This window comes from Rhagoletis zephyria, unplaced genomic scaffold (genome assembly GCF_001687245.7).
Source record: "Rhagoletis zephyria isolate East Lansing unplaced genomic scaffold, Rhagoletis_zephyria_1.1 Rzeph_scaffold_01369, whole genome shotgun sequence".
NCBI lineage: Eukaryota > Metazoa > Arthropoda > Insecta > Diptera > Tephritidae > Rhagoletis > Rhagoletis zephyria.
The window spans coordinates 62005-81593 of NW_016158453.1; the positions used below are offsets into that span (position 1 = coordinate 62005).

The following is a 19589-nucleotide window of genomic DNA, read 5'->3' on the forward strand; positions in this document are numbered from 1 at the left end:
ATATTTCTTGCACATATTTACTTGAGCAACGTTTCTTCAAAATAAGGTTTGCGCAATTTTATGCTGTAGTAAATTCCACAATATTGACTTGTACAAGTCTCGGGTTGCGCAAGGATTTTGTGTGGTTTAGGGGCCCTATAAGTTTGTTTTTCATTATGCAAATAAGCAGACAAAAGCAAGATATATAATTTTTTTTATAACTATGGATTTAATTATAAAATTTTATTTATTATTTGTTTTTTAAATAATAGTTTAATAAACAACAGTTTTGTTTGCTTTTGATACTTTTTCTGCTTGGCAACTGATACATTTTTTTCCAGCTCGCGGCAACGCTGTTCACGATGTGTGTTTATGGCGAGATGTTAACTTCATGTTATTCATAGTGGACGTGATGTTAACTCCTCTGCTCTGTTCCGGGTCGCCATGTTATTCATAGTGGTCGTAATGTTAACTTCTCTGCTCTGGTCCGGGTTGTAATATTACGTCCGCCGAAGAAAAATAAATTTGTATGTGGTGCGTCTTCTGTATACTGTTTATACTGTTTATTCTGTGGTACAACTCACGGCAGCATACATACATATGCACATAATTACACGCATACTCAAATACAACAATAACTATTTCATTCATAAACGCGTTCGCATATTTCTCAAGGTCAAGATCGTTCATTCATAAATCCTACAGCAGCACATCTCCCCGCAAATTCATCACCATCAAGCGCAGCTTTGTCAATCCGACACAAAAATTCTAAAATGTAAAATTGAAGTGGCACATATTTCTCTATATCCAGTAAAATAAGTTATCTCGAATTTTGGTAATATTTGGAAAACACGACATTTCTCTGTTCCATACCAATATTTCAATCATTAACTAATATTTTAAGGTGTCATTTTAATAAACATTAAATAGAAGTAAACGCTTTCTGCAGGAAAAGACAATATATTTTTTAAATAAAATCAAAACTTCTAAAATCACAAATATATGTGGTTTTATCGGAAGTTCAACTTAGCTCGTTTTCACATTTTTGGGTCCGAAATGTTAAAATTTTTGCCCATGACGCGCCACGATTTTTGTGCAGGTGGGTCAATGCGCCTTGAACACCATTTGTATAAATGCCAAAAAATTATTTTATTTATTTTTTAATTTTAAAAATTTCTATACTTCAAAGCGTTTATAAATATATATTTATATATATGCACAATTATTTTAAATTTTTTTCATCCGTAATCAAATCTTCAGTACCATAAAAAGATTCAAACACATTATAGTACCACCTGTGCGATGTCCAAGCTAGTGCTACTCCACTGTACATGTGTATATGTATGTATGTATATATGCGTGTAAAAATGTCAATTCAAGTTTGCGTTTAACCCATTTTAGCGGACATAGTTTTTTTTGGTTACAGTTATTAATAACAAACGCAAACGTCAAAGCTGTGTTTTTTGTGATCTGCTTAAATTTTGTGTTTTATAAAGCTGTTTACGCTTAAAAAAGTAAAAAATTAAAAAAAGTGTTAATAAACTTCTGGTGCACAATTTAAAGATAAGTAAATATCAAAATTTCCTGTAAATTTGATTAATTTAACTTGATATTCTTAATTGCATGTGCCGAGTATTTTGTTTCACATAATATATTGTTGTACATTTGTTTTTGTTTGTGCACATAGATTTTGATCTTTTTGTATTTTTGTCATTTCTGCTGTTTCATCTTCGTCACAGCTGTTTGCGTTGTGTTTATTAGGTGTCAATTATACAGTGCATTTAAAACTGTTCGCTACATAGCTTTCCAACTAATATTTACCAGCTGATTGGTTCTCTGTTTGATAAATCGTTTTCAAAACTGTTTTGCTTTTTTGCTTATAAAACCTAAAAATTAAATATAATTTTAAACATGTCGTGTATCTACACCAATTGCCAAATTAAAAGCGATTCCTATGTGTCATGCTGGCTCTGCGATGGGATTGCCCATATAAAATGTGCTGGTTTGAGCGGTGGGGTGTTACGACGCTATTAACGAGGAAAAGGGTCTTCGTTGGTCTTGTCAAAAATGTAGATCAACCGAAGTTGAATTATTTAAATTCTTTAGGCAGTCCAGAAATGGTTTTTCTGAGATTGGGGAGGATCTGTCGGTGCTTGTTGAGAAATTTAAGCATTACGAAAAAATATTTAGGTCTTTCACATGTCTCGACGACCCCCCACACTCTGAGGATAGCCGAGAAAGTAAAGGTAGGCGTGTTATTAGTCCACCTAGAAAGACAGCCACTGAATCTCACAAAAATCCTCCATCCCAGTCCTTGGAACTTATTANACATTTGTTTTTGTTTGTGCACATAGATTTTGATCTTTTTGTATTTTTGTCATTTCTGCTGTTTCATCTTCGTCACAGCTGTTTGCGTTGTGTTTATTAGGTGTCAATTATACAGTGCATTTAAAACTGTTCGCTACATAGCTTTCCAACTAATATTTACCAGCTGATTGGTTCTCTGTTTGATAAATCGTTTTCAAAACTGTTTTGCTTTTTTGCTTATAAAACCTAAAAATTAAATATAATTTTAAACATGTCGTGTATCTACACCAATTGCCAAATTAAAAGCGATTCCTATGTGTCATGCTGGCTCTGCGATGGGATTGCCCATATAAAATGTGCTGGTTTGAGCGGTGGGGTGTTACGACGCTATTAACGAGGAAAAGGGTCTTCGTTGGTCTTGTCAAAAATGTAGATCAACCGAAGTTGAATTATTTAAATTCTTTAGGCAGTCCAGAAATGGTTTTTCTGAGATTGGGGAGGATCTGTCGGTGCTTGTTGAGAAATTTAAGCATTACGAAAAAATATTTAGGTCTTTCACATGTCTCGACGACCCCCCACACTCTGAGGATAGCCGAGAAAGTAAAGGTAGGCGTGTTATTAGTCCACCTAGAAAGACAGCCACTGAATCTCACAAAAATCCTCCATCCCAGTCCTTGGAACTTATTAATCTATCTTCTCCATGCCCTCAGGCATTGGAGCCTCCGATATCTAAAGCCATATCCACTAGGTCTACTTCTAAAAATAGTCAAACCGTTGATTTAACAGTATTGCCATCAACATCTCAAGCTGCACTGTCTAACTTAGTTCCTCCGAATAATTCGGAGCCCCGCACATCAGACATCATTACCAAAAAGTTGGTTGTAATTCCTCCGAGAAGATCAATCTTTGTCTCTAGATTTGCTAAAGATACTTCTTCGGATGATATAAAGTCATACATATCGACTAAAATTAGAACTAAAGATGTATTTATTCGTAAATTTAATTTTAAATACGATCGCGATATTTCATCTTTTAAAATTGATGTAGCTTCCGAAGATTTTGATTCACTACTAAATAGTTCATTTTGGCCGACCGGGGCGTTTGTTCGCGAGTTTGAGTATAAACCTAATAAAAGTAATAATAACGTAGCTAAAATTTCTAATCTTAATTCGGATTCAAAAAACTAACTCGCAAGTCTAATTTAAGTATTTACTATCAAAACGTTAGAGGTTTGAATACCAAATTAACTGACTTATATTTAAAAGGTTTTGACTGCAATTATAATATTATTTCCTTGACCGAAACATGGCTCAAACCTCATATTTTTAATTCCGAAATTCTTCCAAATGAATATCAAATATACAGGAGTGACCGCGTGGGCAGAATCGGCGGTGGTGTTCTTTTTGCGGTGCATTCATCGATACCATCCGAGGAAGTTAGTCTTCCTGTCATTGAATATACCGAATTTAAATGTATACGTGTACAGGCTGGAAAGACTTATATTTATTTAGCTCTTTGCTACATCCCTCCTAATTCTGCCGTATCGGTATATATGCAGCTAGTTTCTTTACTTGAGACCGTAAATGCAATGCTTACGGCATCCGATTCTATGATTGTTTTGGGCGATTTAAATCTGCCACACATTTCATGGAACATCATTGACACCGATGTTGTACCAGTTTCATCTAGAGATAGTTACAATGTATTTCTGGAGGAAATGGCTGAACTTTGCCTCAAACAAATAAATATATGTCCAAATAAGTTTGGAAAGGTCTTGGATCTCGTTTACGTTGATGATGTTCCGAAGGCCTCTATTAATCGGTGTGATCCCCTAGTTTTGCCGGAAGATGCATACCATCCTGCTCTTGAGTTAAGCTACGAAATCATAAATGAAATACATAATAATAAGTCAAGTTCAAGTACTAGATATGTTTTTGCGAAAGCAAATTTCAGGAAAATTAACAAAGAACTTTCAAAGTTATCTTGGCCAATATATAGAGATGACGTGGAGCGTAGCGTTGAGCACTTTAATGATACTGTTTTCAATTTGTTTCGAAAGTATGTGCCAATACGTAATATTGTTCATGAAGAACCAATACAATTATGGTTCACTAAAGACCTTAAAAAATTGAAAAATAAAAAGTCGCACTCTTTTAAACTGTATAAAAGAACGGGCTTACACAGTGATTACCTAAGGTACTCAGTTTTGCGGCATAGCTACTTTGCATTAAATAAGAAATGTTATAATTCATATTTATGTAAAATTAAGAAGAATTTAATTAACAATCCTAAATCATTTTATGGTTTCGTAAATTCAAAGCGTAAGGCACATGGTTTTCCGTCCGCTATGCATTATCGCAACACTGTATCTAGCGACAGCCAACTCATTGCCAACATGTTTGCTCGGTTCTTTAGGTCCAATTATTCTGTAGACTTCCCTATAAGTGGAGACTATCCGTACGAGCTTTGTCCAATCAACTCTGCTTATATTCCAGTAATATCTTCCGATCAAGTTTTACACTCTTTAAAAACCTTAAAAGCGTCATTTAGGCCTGGACCTGATCATATTCCGACCTGTTTTCTTAAAAACTGCGCTGAGAACATCTGCGAGCCTTTAACAACTCTATTCAATTTGTCACTTAAACATGGCGTTTTTCCGTCAGCCTGGAAGGAGTCTTTCATAATACCACTTCACAAAAACGGCAGCAGGTCGTCTATAGAAAACTATCGAGGCATAGCGAAACTCTCCGCTATCCCCAAATTATTCGAAGCAATTATTGTTAACCAGCTGACATATTCTATATCTTCTTCAATTACACAATCTCAACACGGGTTTTCTAAAGGAAAATCTACTATGACTAATTTATTGGAGTTTACAACTCATGTCTCAAACGGTTTTAGAGAAAATGCTCATACCGACGTAATTTACACCGATTTCAGTAAAGCTTTTGACAAAGTATGTCACTCGTTACTCATCCGTAAACTCGACCTAATCGGCTTTCAGCCCAGTCTTCTTCAATGGATCTCATCTTACCTCTCTGATAGAACACAAAGAGTTATTGTTAATAATTGTTCTTCCAACATCATTAAAGTTTCTTCAGGAGTTCCTCAGGGAAGCCACCTTGGTCCGATTCTGTTCCTGATATTCATTAATGATATTTCTTCTATAATAAAAAATTCAAACATTTTAATGTATGCCGATGATGTGAAACTTTTTAAAACATTGTCCTCTATCGATGAAAGGTCTTTGTTACAAGCGGATCTGAGCAACGTGGTTAGTTGGTGTAATGCAAACTATATGCCACTAAACCTTCAAAAATGTAAAGTTATGTGTTTCTCTCGGAGGGCTGTTCAACCAGCTGTTTATTCAATTTCAAATTATAATCTGGAGAAGGTATCCAATTCTTGTCGATCTTGGTATCACAATGGATTCCAAACTCAATTTCAACCATCATATTAATGTTACAGTCAATAAAGCCAAAGGCGTTTTTGCATTTGTAAAGCGATGGTCAAAAAAGTTCAAAGATCCTTATGTTACAAAAGCTCTTTTTACCACTTTAGTTAGGCCTATACTAGAATACGGATCTATTCTTTGGAATCCCCGCTACCAAGTTCATTCAGAGAGGATTGAATCAATTCAAAAACAATTCTTGCTTTTTGCGTTGCGTGACTTTAACTGGGATGCAGATTACAATCTCCCCCCTTACACAAGTCGTCTAAAGCTCATAAATTTGCCTACACTCGCAAGTCGTAGAGAAATGCTAGGTATAATATTTATCGTAAAATTAATGACAGGCTTGATTAAGAGCCGGGCCCTTCTGGCTGAGGTCAATTTTAATGTGCCCCCTCGAGTGTCAAGACACTTTCGACCTCTGTTTTTGAAGCCATGCAAAACTAATTTTGATCTAAACGAATCATTCCGTTGTTTATGTCAAGATTTTAACTCTCACTCCAGCACGTTTGATATATCGGACTCGATTTTTACTATAAAGAAAACTATCATTTCCACTCTCAATAATTGAAATACTATCTTTAGCATATCCAATCAGCTTGATTCTGTAGATGATTAGTTTTAGATCTCGACACTAAACAGACTCCTGTTTCCACTACTCGGCACCAAACAACTAAAAAAAAAAAAAAAAAAANAACTATTTTACAACGCTTTTTATGTTTAATCTTCATGAAAGTTACATGTATCGTCTAGAACATGGTTACATGCAATAAATCAATTATTATTCTTCTCCATACAAAATGTGCAAGTATTGCTTTATTAAATGCAAAATTATGCGAAAATCTAAATATTTCGTAAACCAAGGGTTAATGTGTTCGTGAACGTGCCAATCTGGTGCCGATTAGCAGAAATTTAATAATTTGTTAGGATGGAAGCGGCGCGGGGAAGACGAAAGCAGATCAATCGTATATGAGCCATTCTTTTTTAAGACATCCAATCCACATAGTTATTCTGGCGGAATCTACATTAAAGTCTAAAATTTTGAACTTTGGTTTTAATATAGCCACGCCCATTTCTAGAATATTCTTTGATTAAAAAATCCGCAATAAAATCTGCGTTTTGCAAACTTTAGTCCTAAAATTGCCACGCCCATATTTAGGGGTTTGTCGCCTTAAAGAAAAATCTTGCCATAAAAACATTATATCTGGATAGGTGTTCTATCGGAGTCTGCAATAGAATTTTACTTTTTGCAAAAACTCGATGTTTAACACCTTACCAAATATATCTTAACATAAGTTTTCGAAAAAAATTAAAAAAAATGTTTGATTCTCACAAAATAGACCATCTCGTCATAAAGAAAAATATTTTAATAGATCTTGAAAAACCCCATTTTTTTAACCACGCTTTTTGTAGAGAATGAAACAAGGATTACGATGGTATAATTTTAAATCCTTAATTTACTGGTCTTCACTACGCAAATTAACTTCAAAATGTTCAACTTTTAATAGCTAACTTAGCTTTAGGACAACCTTGACCATCTTATATATAGAAATGTTAAGTCCGTTTCTTGGCTTTAAAATGACGTTAAGATGAAGTCTCTACGATCAGCAGAACCCGAGATATAACGATTTGATATCTCCGAAGAAAAAAAGAAGAAGAAAAAAAGTCCTCGAGCACGTGTTAGCTTATTTCATGTATAGAACCCACAAAAAAATTTGAAGCCAATCGAAAGAGTGACACCAAATTTGGTGTCCAAAATGAAAAAGAATGTCTCATATATGTATGTACATATGTACATTTATAAATGCATACATACTTACATTTTCATTTGTTTGTCGTTTTGGATGCATGAAAAGTTTGGTAGCAGAAATAGGCAATATCAATGAAATGAATGGCAACTTCTTACACGACTTTATTAGAAAAGATTTGAAAACTGAATTATTTCCATAAATATTGAAAATTTTCTTAAATAGTTTCGGCTTAGATTAGCGAGATCTTTACGAATTGCTGGGAAAATCCGACGTTTTCAGATTTTCAGTATTTTATTTTTTTTAATTTCCAAGTCGAAAATAATTAAAAACTGAATTATTTCCATAATTATCGAAAATATGGAAAAAATTAATACAACCTTTCGACTTAGTTTAGGGAGATCTTTACAAAAAAGTGGAAAATAATTCTTTTCAGTTTTTTTTTTTTTTTTTTTTCAGAAAACTCCAAGTCGAAGACTTAAAAACTTGGTTATTTCCATAAATATCGAAAATTAGGAAAAAATACTTAAATAGTTTCGGCTAAGTTTAGCGAGAGACCTTAAAAAATCAAATGATTTTTTCCACAGGTTTTTGTTTTTTTTATCCAATACCAATACAGTTTTTCACTTGAAAATATCGCAAAAATTGGAAAATGTTTTATTACAAAAAAATCTAACACCAATAAAGTTTTATAATTGAAAATCTAACAAAATATAACAAAAATCGAAAAAATTCTATATGACATTTTCGATTTATTTTCACGGTGTTTGTAGAAATCACCGGAAAAGAGGATTTTTTTTATCAAAAAATGTTTTCACAAAAAACAAACACTTATGGGAGTTTTATATTTGGAATCATTAATAAAATATTACAAAAATCGGAAAATGTTATATAATATTTTCGATTTATTTTAACGTTGTTTGTAAAAATCACCGAAAAGAAATTATTTTTTTCCCTAAAAACTCTATTTACAAAAAAATCTACCAATAAAGTTTTATAATTGAAAATCTAACAAAATATTACAAAAATCTATAAAATTCTATATAACATTTTCGATTTATTTTCACGGTATTTGTAGAAATCTTCGGAAAAAAGAATTTTTTTATCAAAAAATGCTTTCACAAAAACACAAACACTTATGTTTTCTATTTGCAATCATTAATAAAATATCACAAAAATCGGAAAATGTTATATAATAATTTCGATTCAATTTCATGTTATTTGTACAAATCACCAAAACAANATTTCGATTCAATTTCATGTTATTTGTAAAAATCACCAAAACAAAATTAATTTTTTTACTAAAACAATTATTTTCACAAAAAATCTAACTTTTCGGTTTCCAATTTGAAAATTTTCCCAAAATATCACAAAAATCATCAATATTCATATTTAATTAACATTCCAAGCACTCTCGTGAGATTTAGCTCTGTTAATATTCTTCTCTTCTGCTTTGTATTTTGCTTTCGCTGTTAAGTATTCCAAATATTTGTCGCTCTTAAAATGCGCTTCGCTTGTCCTTCTCTATACTTTACGTTCTCTGGATCGGTCAGTCCCTCAATCGTTGTCGTCAAGCTCTACTAACGGCAGCCCTAGGAAGCGTGCGGCCTCGACGGGATCTGTCCATAGGAACAGGGACATTAGCGTGGTGGGATTTAGAGGGCATACGAAGAGATGTTGTGAGTATGAGTTCAAACTGCTGCAGTAACCAGAGCGCAGTTGGGCTATTGTGGTCCGAGTCTCGCGAGGCAGATGAAGTTCTGCAGAGCATTATGTTATGCTTATTAACAGGGAGCATGTGGGCCTCCTCGTGCAGGTGGTGTTGCGGCGACATCAAAAGGCATCCTGTCGCTGTCCTGAGTGCCGTGTTCTGGCAGCTGTCTGCAGCTTCATCAACTGCGTCCTACTAGTCCCCGGTGATCACACGGGCGCAGCGTAGTTCAGAACCGGCCGGCCAATTGCCTTGTACGTTGCCAGCAACGTTTCTTTGTCTTTGCCCCAGGTGCTGCCGGCTAGCGAGTGGGGGACCTTGTTGAGACTTTGTTGACAATTGCGGTTGTATGCGCCGAGAAGGAGAGCAGACTATCGAATGTTACTCCGAGTATCTTCGGGCTGTTCACCGTCGGAATTGGTGTATCATCGACGTGAATTTCCAGTTGGAGTCTGATCTCCTTCGTCCTGGTGGTAAAAAGTGTGGCTGCGGATTTTGTAGGGGAGAGGGTTAGGCTCCGTGCAGTGAAGAAGCGAGAAAGCTCGGCGAGATAACCTTCGAGCACAAGTCATCAATTCCATTCCCGGACGCCATGATCGAGCAATCGTCAGCGTAAGAGACAATCGAGGCTCCCTCTGGTGGTAGAGGGACCTTTGAAATGTAAAAGTTAAACAGTAATGGGGAAAGGACACCACCCTGTGTAAACCCCTGTTTTATTTTCCTCGGTTTGCTCGATTTGTCTCTAAAAGTTACTGACTAGTGATGACCACTCAGATAATTCGCCGACCACCGTTTGAGTCCCTGTGGGAGAGAGGAGGCCTCTATGTCTTCTAGTAGCGTTGAATGGACGACAGTGTCGAACGCCTTAGACAGGTCCAGCGCCACTAGAATGGTTCTCTCACAGGGGCGCTTTCGGTTTAGGCCCTGGGTATCTGGGTATTTATGGCGTTAAGTGCTGTTGTTGTGCTGTGCACTTTACGGAATCCATGCTGATGCTTCGCTGGGGTCAGGTGGTTTGTAAAATACGGGAGTAGCAAGGCCTCTAGTGCTTCGCTACCGGGGAAAGGAGGGTTATCGGACGATAAGACTCTCCTTTGTTGGCTGGTTTCCCCGGTTTGAGCAGTAGGACCACTCTCCCCATCTTCCAGATGTCTGGAATGACGAGAATGGCCATTGACAAATTAAGGACCTCCGTTAGGTACGCTACTCCCGTAGGACCCAAATTTTTCAGCATCAGCATGCATATTCCGTCGGGTCCAATGGCTTTGGAGGCTTTCGCCTTCCCGATGGCTACCCTTTCCTCACCGCTGGTGGAAACAAGAGGCGCACTTGGGTTTGGCAGTTTTTGCAACCTTCTGGTCACTCGATGTTTGGCTTTATCCACCGAAGGATGCAAGATGAACTGCTGGCTAAAATAGCTCGCGCATCGCTTCGGGTCCGACGAAGCGTGTTCACCAGTCTATTTCAACTCTGTCGTCACGCTTCGTCGTGTTGGACAATGACCTCACGGTTGACCAAAGCTTACTCACACCAGAGGCAAAGTTGCAGGTCTTCAGATGCTCTTCCCATTTCTTCCGCTTATGTACGTTCACAAGTTGCCGAATCTCCGAGTTGAGATCCCTAATACGGAATTTGCGTTCACCTATGTGAACGTCGGTTGGTATGGGTAGTGCAGCGAAGGCGCTTTCAGTAACATCCGCGAAGCCTTTCCAATCAGCTTTGGAAAAGTTGACATACGTCCGGTGATCCGCGGAATCGAGATGATTATGGGCAGATGGTCTGATGCTAAAGTCAGCATAGGTCGCCATGATACGCTGTTTATGACTAGCGCTGACTATTGTTAGGTCTGGCCAGCTGCAGCAGCTGCGCATAATCTCCTCCGATTTGTGGCGTGCGCTTTGATGTTGTCACACAAAGGGGAGGGACCTACAGTTTTACGCCGACTCCGAACGGCAATTGCACTTTTGTGAGAAGCTGTTTTTCATGGCAGAAATACAATCGGAGGTTTGCCATTGCCTGCCGAGGGGCGACCGCTGTTAAGAAAAACCTTTTTTCTACTTTTTTTGCGATGTTGCTTTGACCAGGGCGCACTGCTTACCACTACACCACAGCGGCCGCCACATATGTACATACACTGCAGGCAAAAAGTATTGGCACAGCTGCTTTTTTACAATATATGCAATTACAATCAAGCGCAGCTATTCCAATGCAATTTAAACTTGATCATGTGGTTGTTGGATTTTGCTAATAATTCTATTTTTAGAATGTTTAACTTTTAGGTGTGCTCGGCCTTATTTGGTTTTTTTATATTATGGCCTTATACCAATTATATTCAATAATTTTTATTGAGCTTGAGGCCGCTCTTAATGAAAAACTATTGTGGAAAAGCAACAATAATTTTGAAAAAATGGTAAAATTGGTAACTATTTCGGAAATCACCACGTTTCCTCATCAGACTTCCGACAATTTTTAATAAAATATGGTTCATTCCACAACAAAAAAAACATAAAAATATACTTTCTAAACCTTGTGCAAAACTCGCGAAAGTTCAGCAAAATTTTCATGCAAGTTCTCAACTTTTTAATCAGATTTTTCAGACTTTTTTTGAGTATGCAGATTTGTAGCCCATTAAATTCTAGTATAAACAAGTAAGAAAGTCTAAGTTCGGGCGGAGCCGAACATTAAATACCCGGCGCAAGTATTAAATATATGTTTTCCTCCTTTCCGAAAGCTACCGCTACATGATAAGCCGGGGTGTATACATTTTAAGTAAATTAGCGTCCTTAAATTTCGAAATATTGAAATTTCAAGCATTTCTGAAATTTACCGTTATATGAAAAGCGGCCTCAATTTTAGTCCGATTTCAACAATTTTCAACGGTTTGCTTTTATGTGGCAAGCACAATAACCATACCGAGCTTGGTACAAATTGCTAGAACGGTTAGCGAGATACATATATGTGATCACAAGTGGGCGGTGCTACGCCCATTTTCCAAAATTTTGTCATAAACGTATTTCTTGGTAAAGAATTGTTGCAACCATCAATTTTGAATAAATTAGCTTCAATATTTACTGATTTACCGAAGATTTTGTATTTCTCGAAATTACCGTTATATGGGATGTGGGCGTGGTTATTGTCCGAAATTGGTGTAGCGGTTACCAAGATATACACATGTAACCATAAGTGGGCGTGGCTACGCCCATTTGCCAAAATTTTGTAATATTCTTATTTTTCGTCTAAAACTCATTGCAAATATCAATTTTGAGTGAATTATCTTCAGTAGTTACTAAAATATCGCAGTTTTCGTTTTTCTGAAAATTACCGTTATATGGGAGGTAGGCGTGGTTATTGTCCGATTTCGCCCATTTTCAATACCATCCGTCCTACGCCCAAAAGAAGTTCACGTACCAAGTTTCGTTAAGATATCTCAATTTTTACTCGAGTTATCGTGTGCACAGGCCGACTGACGGACGGACAGACAGTCACCGCTTAATCGATTTCTCTTTTCATTCTGATCATTTATGTATACATTTGTCAATATCTATCTCGATTCGTTTTGCCTGTTACAAACAACCGTTATGTGAACAAAGTTATAATATCCTTGTGCACAAGTGCGCTCGGGTATAAAAATGCAAGTTGGTCAAAAATCGCTTTGATTTTTGAGATTTTTTTTTGTTGAAGGTGTTTTGCATTTTTTCCATATAATGTATTTTCGAAACTTTTTTTTTGTATGGGAGACTGCGTGAAAAAAGATTGCCAAAAATCAACGGTAATTCGTAGCTACTTAGAACGTCTACTTTAATACAATAAAATTGATTTGGCTACAAATCTGCATACTAAAAAATGCTAAAAAATCTGATTAAAAAATTGAAAATTTGCATGAAAATTTGCTGAATTTTCGCGAGTTATGCACAAAGTTTAGGAATTATATTTTTATGTATGTACATACAGCGCCGGACAAAAGTATTGGCACAGAGAATTTTTCGCAATATATGCAAAGTTTTTTATTCTAATTTATTTTCAATATTTTTGAATAAAAATATAGTTCGTACTTCACCAAAAAACATAAAAACAAAATCTCTAAACTTTGTTCAAAACTCAGAAAAATTCAATAAATTTGCGTACTAATTTGCAACTTTCTATTCAGATTTTTTAGAAAAGTTCTAAGTATGCAGTTTTATAGCCCATTCAATTTTAGTGCAAAGTGCAAGCTCGAAGTATCTAAAAAATAGCGTTGATTTTTGGCAATTTTTTTAGTGGAAGGTGTTGCTCACTTCCTACATACAAAAAATAATTGTCAAACATACTTTGTATGGAAGAACCTGAGTGAAAAAAAATCCCAAAAAGCAACGCGATTTTTTAGCACCTTCAAGCTTGCACTTTGTTATACTAAAATTAGATGGGTTATAAAACAGCATACTTAGAATTTTTTTTTTTTAAATCTGAATAGAAACGCAAATTAGTATGCAAAAGTATTTAATTTTCCTGAGTTTTGCACAGAGTTTGGAGATTTAGTTTCTATGTTTTTTGGTGTACGACGAACTATATTTTCATAAAACATATCGAAAATAAATTAGAATAAACAACTTTGCAGATTTTGCGAAAAATTTTCTGTGTCAATCCTTTTGTCCGGCACTGTAAGTAAGATAGTGAATATAGTGAATATATAGTGAAAATTTTGACAAAAAGAAATTTTATTATTTTTCATAACATGTGAAATGCTAACATTTTAAAAGAAAAAACTTCATAAGTATTCCTATATTTCCTATGAAGTTTTCAAATACTACTGAATGCAATCAACATACTCAAGTACTCTGGAAAAGTGGAAACGTGTTTTAGTATGTAGCAGAGCACTGTTGTTGTTGTTGTAGCAGCATACAAATTCCCCAAAGACTTTTTGGGGAGTGTTGCTGGAGTGACAGTCCTTGGCCTGACTGTCGTGGGAACGTAGCAGAGCACTGTTGAGCATAGTTGCCAACTTGGTGCTTTAAGCACTAGATTTAGTGCTTTTTGAAAATTAAAACGTCGAAAAAATGGTTTAGTGCCTAGTACCTTTTTTAGTGTTTTTTTTTTTTCTGAACGCAAATATCTCATAGATAGTTAAACATGAAATAATTGGAAATATTTAAAGCTGTGGCAGCACTGAATTTACAAATAAAATGCACGTTCTTGTTAAATTGTATTCGCGTTGAAAATGCTAGTACGCAGGTAAATAAGTTAAGTATTTATTTTTTTTCTTTTCTAATTATAATTACAATTATTCAATTATTAAATTTATTTTGTTTTATTATAATTATTATGTACAAATTGGATTTATTACACAGTTCGGCAAATTTTGAATATTTTAACCACCACATCGTTTCTTGTAGATTTTTTTGCGCTGTTACATTATTACGGCCGCTGTGGTGTAGTGGTAAGCAGTGCGCGCTTTCACTCCGCAGCGCCTGGGTTCAAGCACTGGTAAAGCAACATCGCAAACAAATTTAGAAAAAGGATTTTTCTTAACAGCGGGCGCCCCTCGGCAGGCAATGGCAAACCTAGGGGTGTATTTCTGCCATGAAAAACAGCTTCTCATAAAAATACAATCGCCGTTCGAAATCGGCGTAAAACTGTAGGTCCCTCCACTTTGCGTGACATCAAAGCGCACGCCACAAATCAGAGCCAAACTCTAACATATGTGTAAGCGCCAATCTATTATCATTATTATTATGAAAACAAAAATTTTTTTGCTCATTTCTACTTAGGGCATCATTTAGTATCACTCTTCCCCTTTAAAATTCATTTCCGTTAGTTGCGGTTAGATTTTGCTTTCTCGAGAATACCAGTTTTAATGTGCAGTACTTCGGTATTACTTTGTAAGCATGAGTCATCACATAGCATGTGTTTGTTTATTTTTTTACTTTTGTTAAATACAAACTGGTATGAAAAAAGTATCCTTTGATTGAAAGAAAAATGAGTTTAATGTGGTAAGACGTTTTTTTCCCCAAATTCATTTTTTCATTTCATTTTCATTTTTTAATTCAATATTTCAATAAATATTGAAAATTTGTAATATCAAAACGCTCGATTTTTTTTTACAAATTTTCGCCTGCGGCGCTTTTCTTTAAATTTAATACTTCAATATGTATTGAAAGTTTTTAATAAAAAGTGGTGGTGCTTTAAAAAATCAATACGCCGCCTAAGCACAAAGGTGTTCTCCGCAAAAGGGGTTCGGCCCCTCTTCTTCGGCAACACAGAAGGCAGAATTCTACTTAGTGAGGGTTATAATTCCTAAGTGCGGCCGAAGATCGCCTACGCAGAAAGGTGTTCTCTGCGAATCAAAAATCCGCTTTTATTATTAAAAATTTCCACTGTCTGGCAGTATCAAGTTTGATGTTATTTTCAGAGATGCTCAACAAACTATATGAATCGATTTCGTTTTGTTGATGCTCAAAAAAAACTTATCAAAATAATTTCGTTTCGTTTCAGAGCTAAATTAACGAAACAAAACTCAAGCCTCAAGATCGAAAAAAGTATCAAATGAAATTGCCTGGCCTTTAGAAGTACACCAAGGCTTTTATTTTTGAATAGGGTTGCCTTCTCTCAAAAAGTTATAATGATTACACGTTTGCCCGGTTTTAAAAAACGTGGGGTCAAATAAAGAGGTTTTGCCTACGGGTGTGCAAGAGGGTTTATATTTTTTGTAAATGCCGTTTTCGCCAACTAGCTTGGGCATTGCTACGCAGATAGTTGTTCTTACCAAAGCATGTTAAAATTGCGTTTGCTTATGCATGCATGTGTATGTGTGTATGTATGTACTTTGTTTGCAGATGGTTGCATCATCATTTTGGTCATTTTTGAAAATCGGGAGAACGGTGTAAATCTCATAATTTTAAACGTAGGTAGCAACCCTATTAAAAAAAAAATATATCCTTACTGCACATCCAGAGGCCAAGGCCACTCATTTGACACCTCATTTTTCAAAATCGGGAGAACGGTGTAAATATTATAATTTCAAACGCAGGTGGCAACCCTATTAAAAAATATATCCTAAAGCTGAAATTAGTCAAGAACGTAAACCTACCGGTACGCAAACCCGAGTCAGCTGACACGATCTGTCTTACCAGAGCGCCATGTAAATGAAAACTCAACACTGCAGAATTTGTCTGTAGTTGTAGCCCGTAGCGCAGAAATCTGCGGAATTTAGATTCTTCCGTGTCAGCTGATTTCTTCCTTCTATAGATGGTTGCCACTTCGTCAGTTTTGCAGATGGTAAAAAAGTTATAAATTCCTATTCAAAATACATTTAAAATATTTGAAATTTACTATTGAATAAGGTTTTTTGTTGAAAACTAAGCAGTTTGTATTTAGCTACGATCTATTATAGTACGAAAAATTGTAGTTGAAAAGGTAAGTTTATGAAAATGCATTGATGAGTGGCAACACTGTAGTAAGCAACACTGAGGGCTCCTGTAATCGACAAAATTCTGCGTATACAGACTGCGTTTAAGTATACGTTCTGCGTTCTTGACTAATTTCAGCTTTACTGCACATCTAGAGGCCAAGCCCTTTCATTTGACACCTCATTTTTGAAAATCGGGAGAACGGTGTAGATATCATAATTTTAAACACAGGTAGCAACCTAATTAAAAAAATATATCCTTACTGCACATCTAGAGGCCAATCCCTTTCATTTGACACCTCATTTTTGAAAATCGGGAGAACGGTGTAAATATCATAATTTTAAACGCAGGTGGCAACCCCATTAAAAAATATATCCTTACTGCACATCCAGAAGCCAAGCCCTTTCATTTGACACCTAATTTTTGAAAGTGGAATGAACAGTGCAAATCTTATGCAATTTAAAAAAATTGCCTTCGCATAGATTGCATAGTATCTCTAGCCACACCAGTTTCCGCGAATATTTACCGCAGCATTTACGTTCACTTATGAACGAGAACGACAGCAGTGAACGTTCGCAAAGGTATCGATGCCACTTATAGCTACATATATAAGGTGACCATATTTATGGCAACCGATTACGGGACAAAAAATTATTTTACTTTTTTTCCGCAAAAGCTGGAGGATTTTAAAAACTTTTCAATGTTACTAGATTTATTAGCCCTGAAGCTGCATCTCTATTTGGCATATAATTTTCGATTCGATCTTTTGTGAAAGCAGCACATAAATATTCAGTTGTAACATCAAACATTTGTCGAATATTTTTCCAAAAATTTGTATTTTGTGCTCGGGATTTTTTATCCGCAAAATTTGTTACAAACATTCCTACGCGGGAAAACATGATAAAAATATCCGACTATTTTTGAAGCACGAGTGGTAACGGATTATTTTCAGACCCGGATTTCGGACAAGCACAATGCAGTGAGTAGCATCCGGAATGAGCTCAATTGCAAAGCGAGCTTTCGAAAGGTTTCACTTCCCTTCCATCTTTGAGAACTTCTTTACTTTTACAACATTCTCATGGTAGCCTTCTTATTTGGAGTTTCTCATGCTGAAGATACAATCCCTCATACAATCAGCAAATTCTTTTTGCCGTAGTTTCACCTAATGAATATATTCTCCCTTCACAAATTTTGAAAATTGCCTGCACACCATGGTACAATAATTACAGGTATTGTCTTCCCAGAGAGCGCATATTCCGATCTGCCTTATTTGAAAAACATCATTGTTGCCCACACTAAAAGGTTTACTGCTAAGGAAAAGGGATATTTCCATACCCCCCATATACCATTATATGTGCACGTATTTTTTAAACAAACCCTCTTGCAGAGGCTTATTTAATTTGAAAAAGCTGAAAAAAATTTTTTTCTTAGTACATAAATTCAAAATTTTTATGGATCACTTCCATGATGCAATAATGAAAGGTGTTATACGTTGGCAACTTCTCGCTCTAATCCGCCATCTTGAACTTCCTTAGGAGAAACTGTGTTGTTTCTTTGCTAATTTCACTGAACATTTCCCAAAATATTAGAAAAAATTCTAAACAAGCTACATTGATTCAATTTTCGTTGTGCGTTTTGTTCTTATTCGCTGGCATTTGTATCGTGAAATTTGGTAAGTATTGTAATAAAACCGAATTATTTTACAAGTAAATTATAATTTTGCATTTATTAGGTCATTTCCTTAGTGTTTTCCTGGCCGACCTGTGCTGGTATTGTAATTAAGAGCTAATACACGTAGGTTACAATATATTATTTTGACTTCATTGATGAACCATTCCATTTGCAGCATTCTCTGGTGAACTGCAGCTGCGGCCGAATTTGATTGTGTGCATCATCCTGCAGATATTTTGAAGTAAGTTGGAACCAGCTCTTTGTTATTTCAAAACCTAATGAACCATTTATTCGCAGATTTTGTGGGCGCTTCTGCTGTGCTGCGTTCCTGCTCCGCCTGTGTATTTCTCCGCCCGTGTTTTATAGTGTTGCGTCCCTGTTGCGCCTTTGCATTAGTGTGTGCGTTGTGCTTTAGACACGTTGAAGTAAGTTGAAACCAGGTTTTTGTTTGTTAAAAACCTAAAAAGCCATTTATTTGCAGATTGTTTGTATGCTTCTGCTGTGCGGCGTTCCTGCTTCACCCGTGTATTAGATTACTGCGTTCCTGTGAATACACATCGTAGTTCAAAGTACAAAACATTGCTGCTAAAAATGGGATTTGCTCACACAAGTTCTTGGCTCAATCCTTATCCATTCTTCCTGAAATATACTAGCCAAAAATGCGATTGCTTTTTAAAAAAAGATAACCATTTTGAAATATGAGTGTTTTTACCCTCTAGAAAATAATTTATGCAACCTCGCATACGTGGGTTTGCATTATCTTGATACGCGGTTTTGCATTTTATTGATACACGGTTTTGTACTTAAAACGACGATATGTAGATGTATGTACATATATATCACATATATTGACTTAGATATGTATAGACAATTAATAATGTGTACATAATTTTTTTTATGTTGAAACTAAATATATATATAGTATGTTATTATTATTATTCGGTTCAAAAAAGTCCTATCTCAAATGAAAATACTTCGAAAATGTGCTGAGATAGGGCGTTTTTGGATCGCCAGCTGAGATACGGTGTTTTTGAACCGAGTTCTGAGATAGGGCATTTTTCAATCAAATTCTAAAATAGGGCGTTTTCCAGCCAAATTTCGAAATAGGGTGTTGAAAATTTATTTATTTATTTAATCAAATGGAATAAAATCCTTACTGACTATAAAACAAGAGAGCTTATACACTACCTAAAATAATTAAGTAGGACAAAACGAACTGTTCCAAATGAGAGAGACGGATCATATTCAGAGAGCACATTTAGCTCAGAAAGGGTTCTGAACAATGGCGAGAATTTTACATAGTTAGTTTTTGGAAATCCCAGGTAGAATAAAGAAACACG

General features: G+C 35.7%; 1 protein-coding gene and 1 long non-coding RNA gene across 3 annotated transcripts in view; one reads left to right on the plus strand and one right to left on the minus strand.

Annotated features, from left to right (window-relative positions):
* cib (thymosin beta cib) overlaps positions 1–19589 on the minus strand; it is a 57624-nt gene that overhangs the window by 21583 nt on the left and 16452 nt on the right. The window lies entirely within an intron of this gene.
* LOC108363770 (uncharacterized) lies at positions 18240–18892 on the plus strand. 2 transcript variants are annotated; one of them, XR_001847658.1, is made up of 4 exons: positions 18240–18250; positions 18311–18372; positions 18425–18674; positions 18731–18892. It is a non-coding gene; the product is annotated as an uncharacterized LOC108363770 (long non-coding RNA). The 2 variants fall into 2 exon arrangements; XR_001847657.1 differs by having other exon boundaries at positions 18425–18892.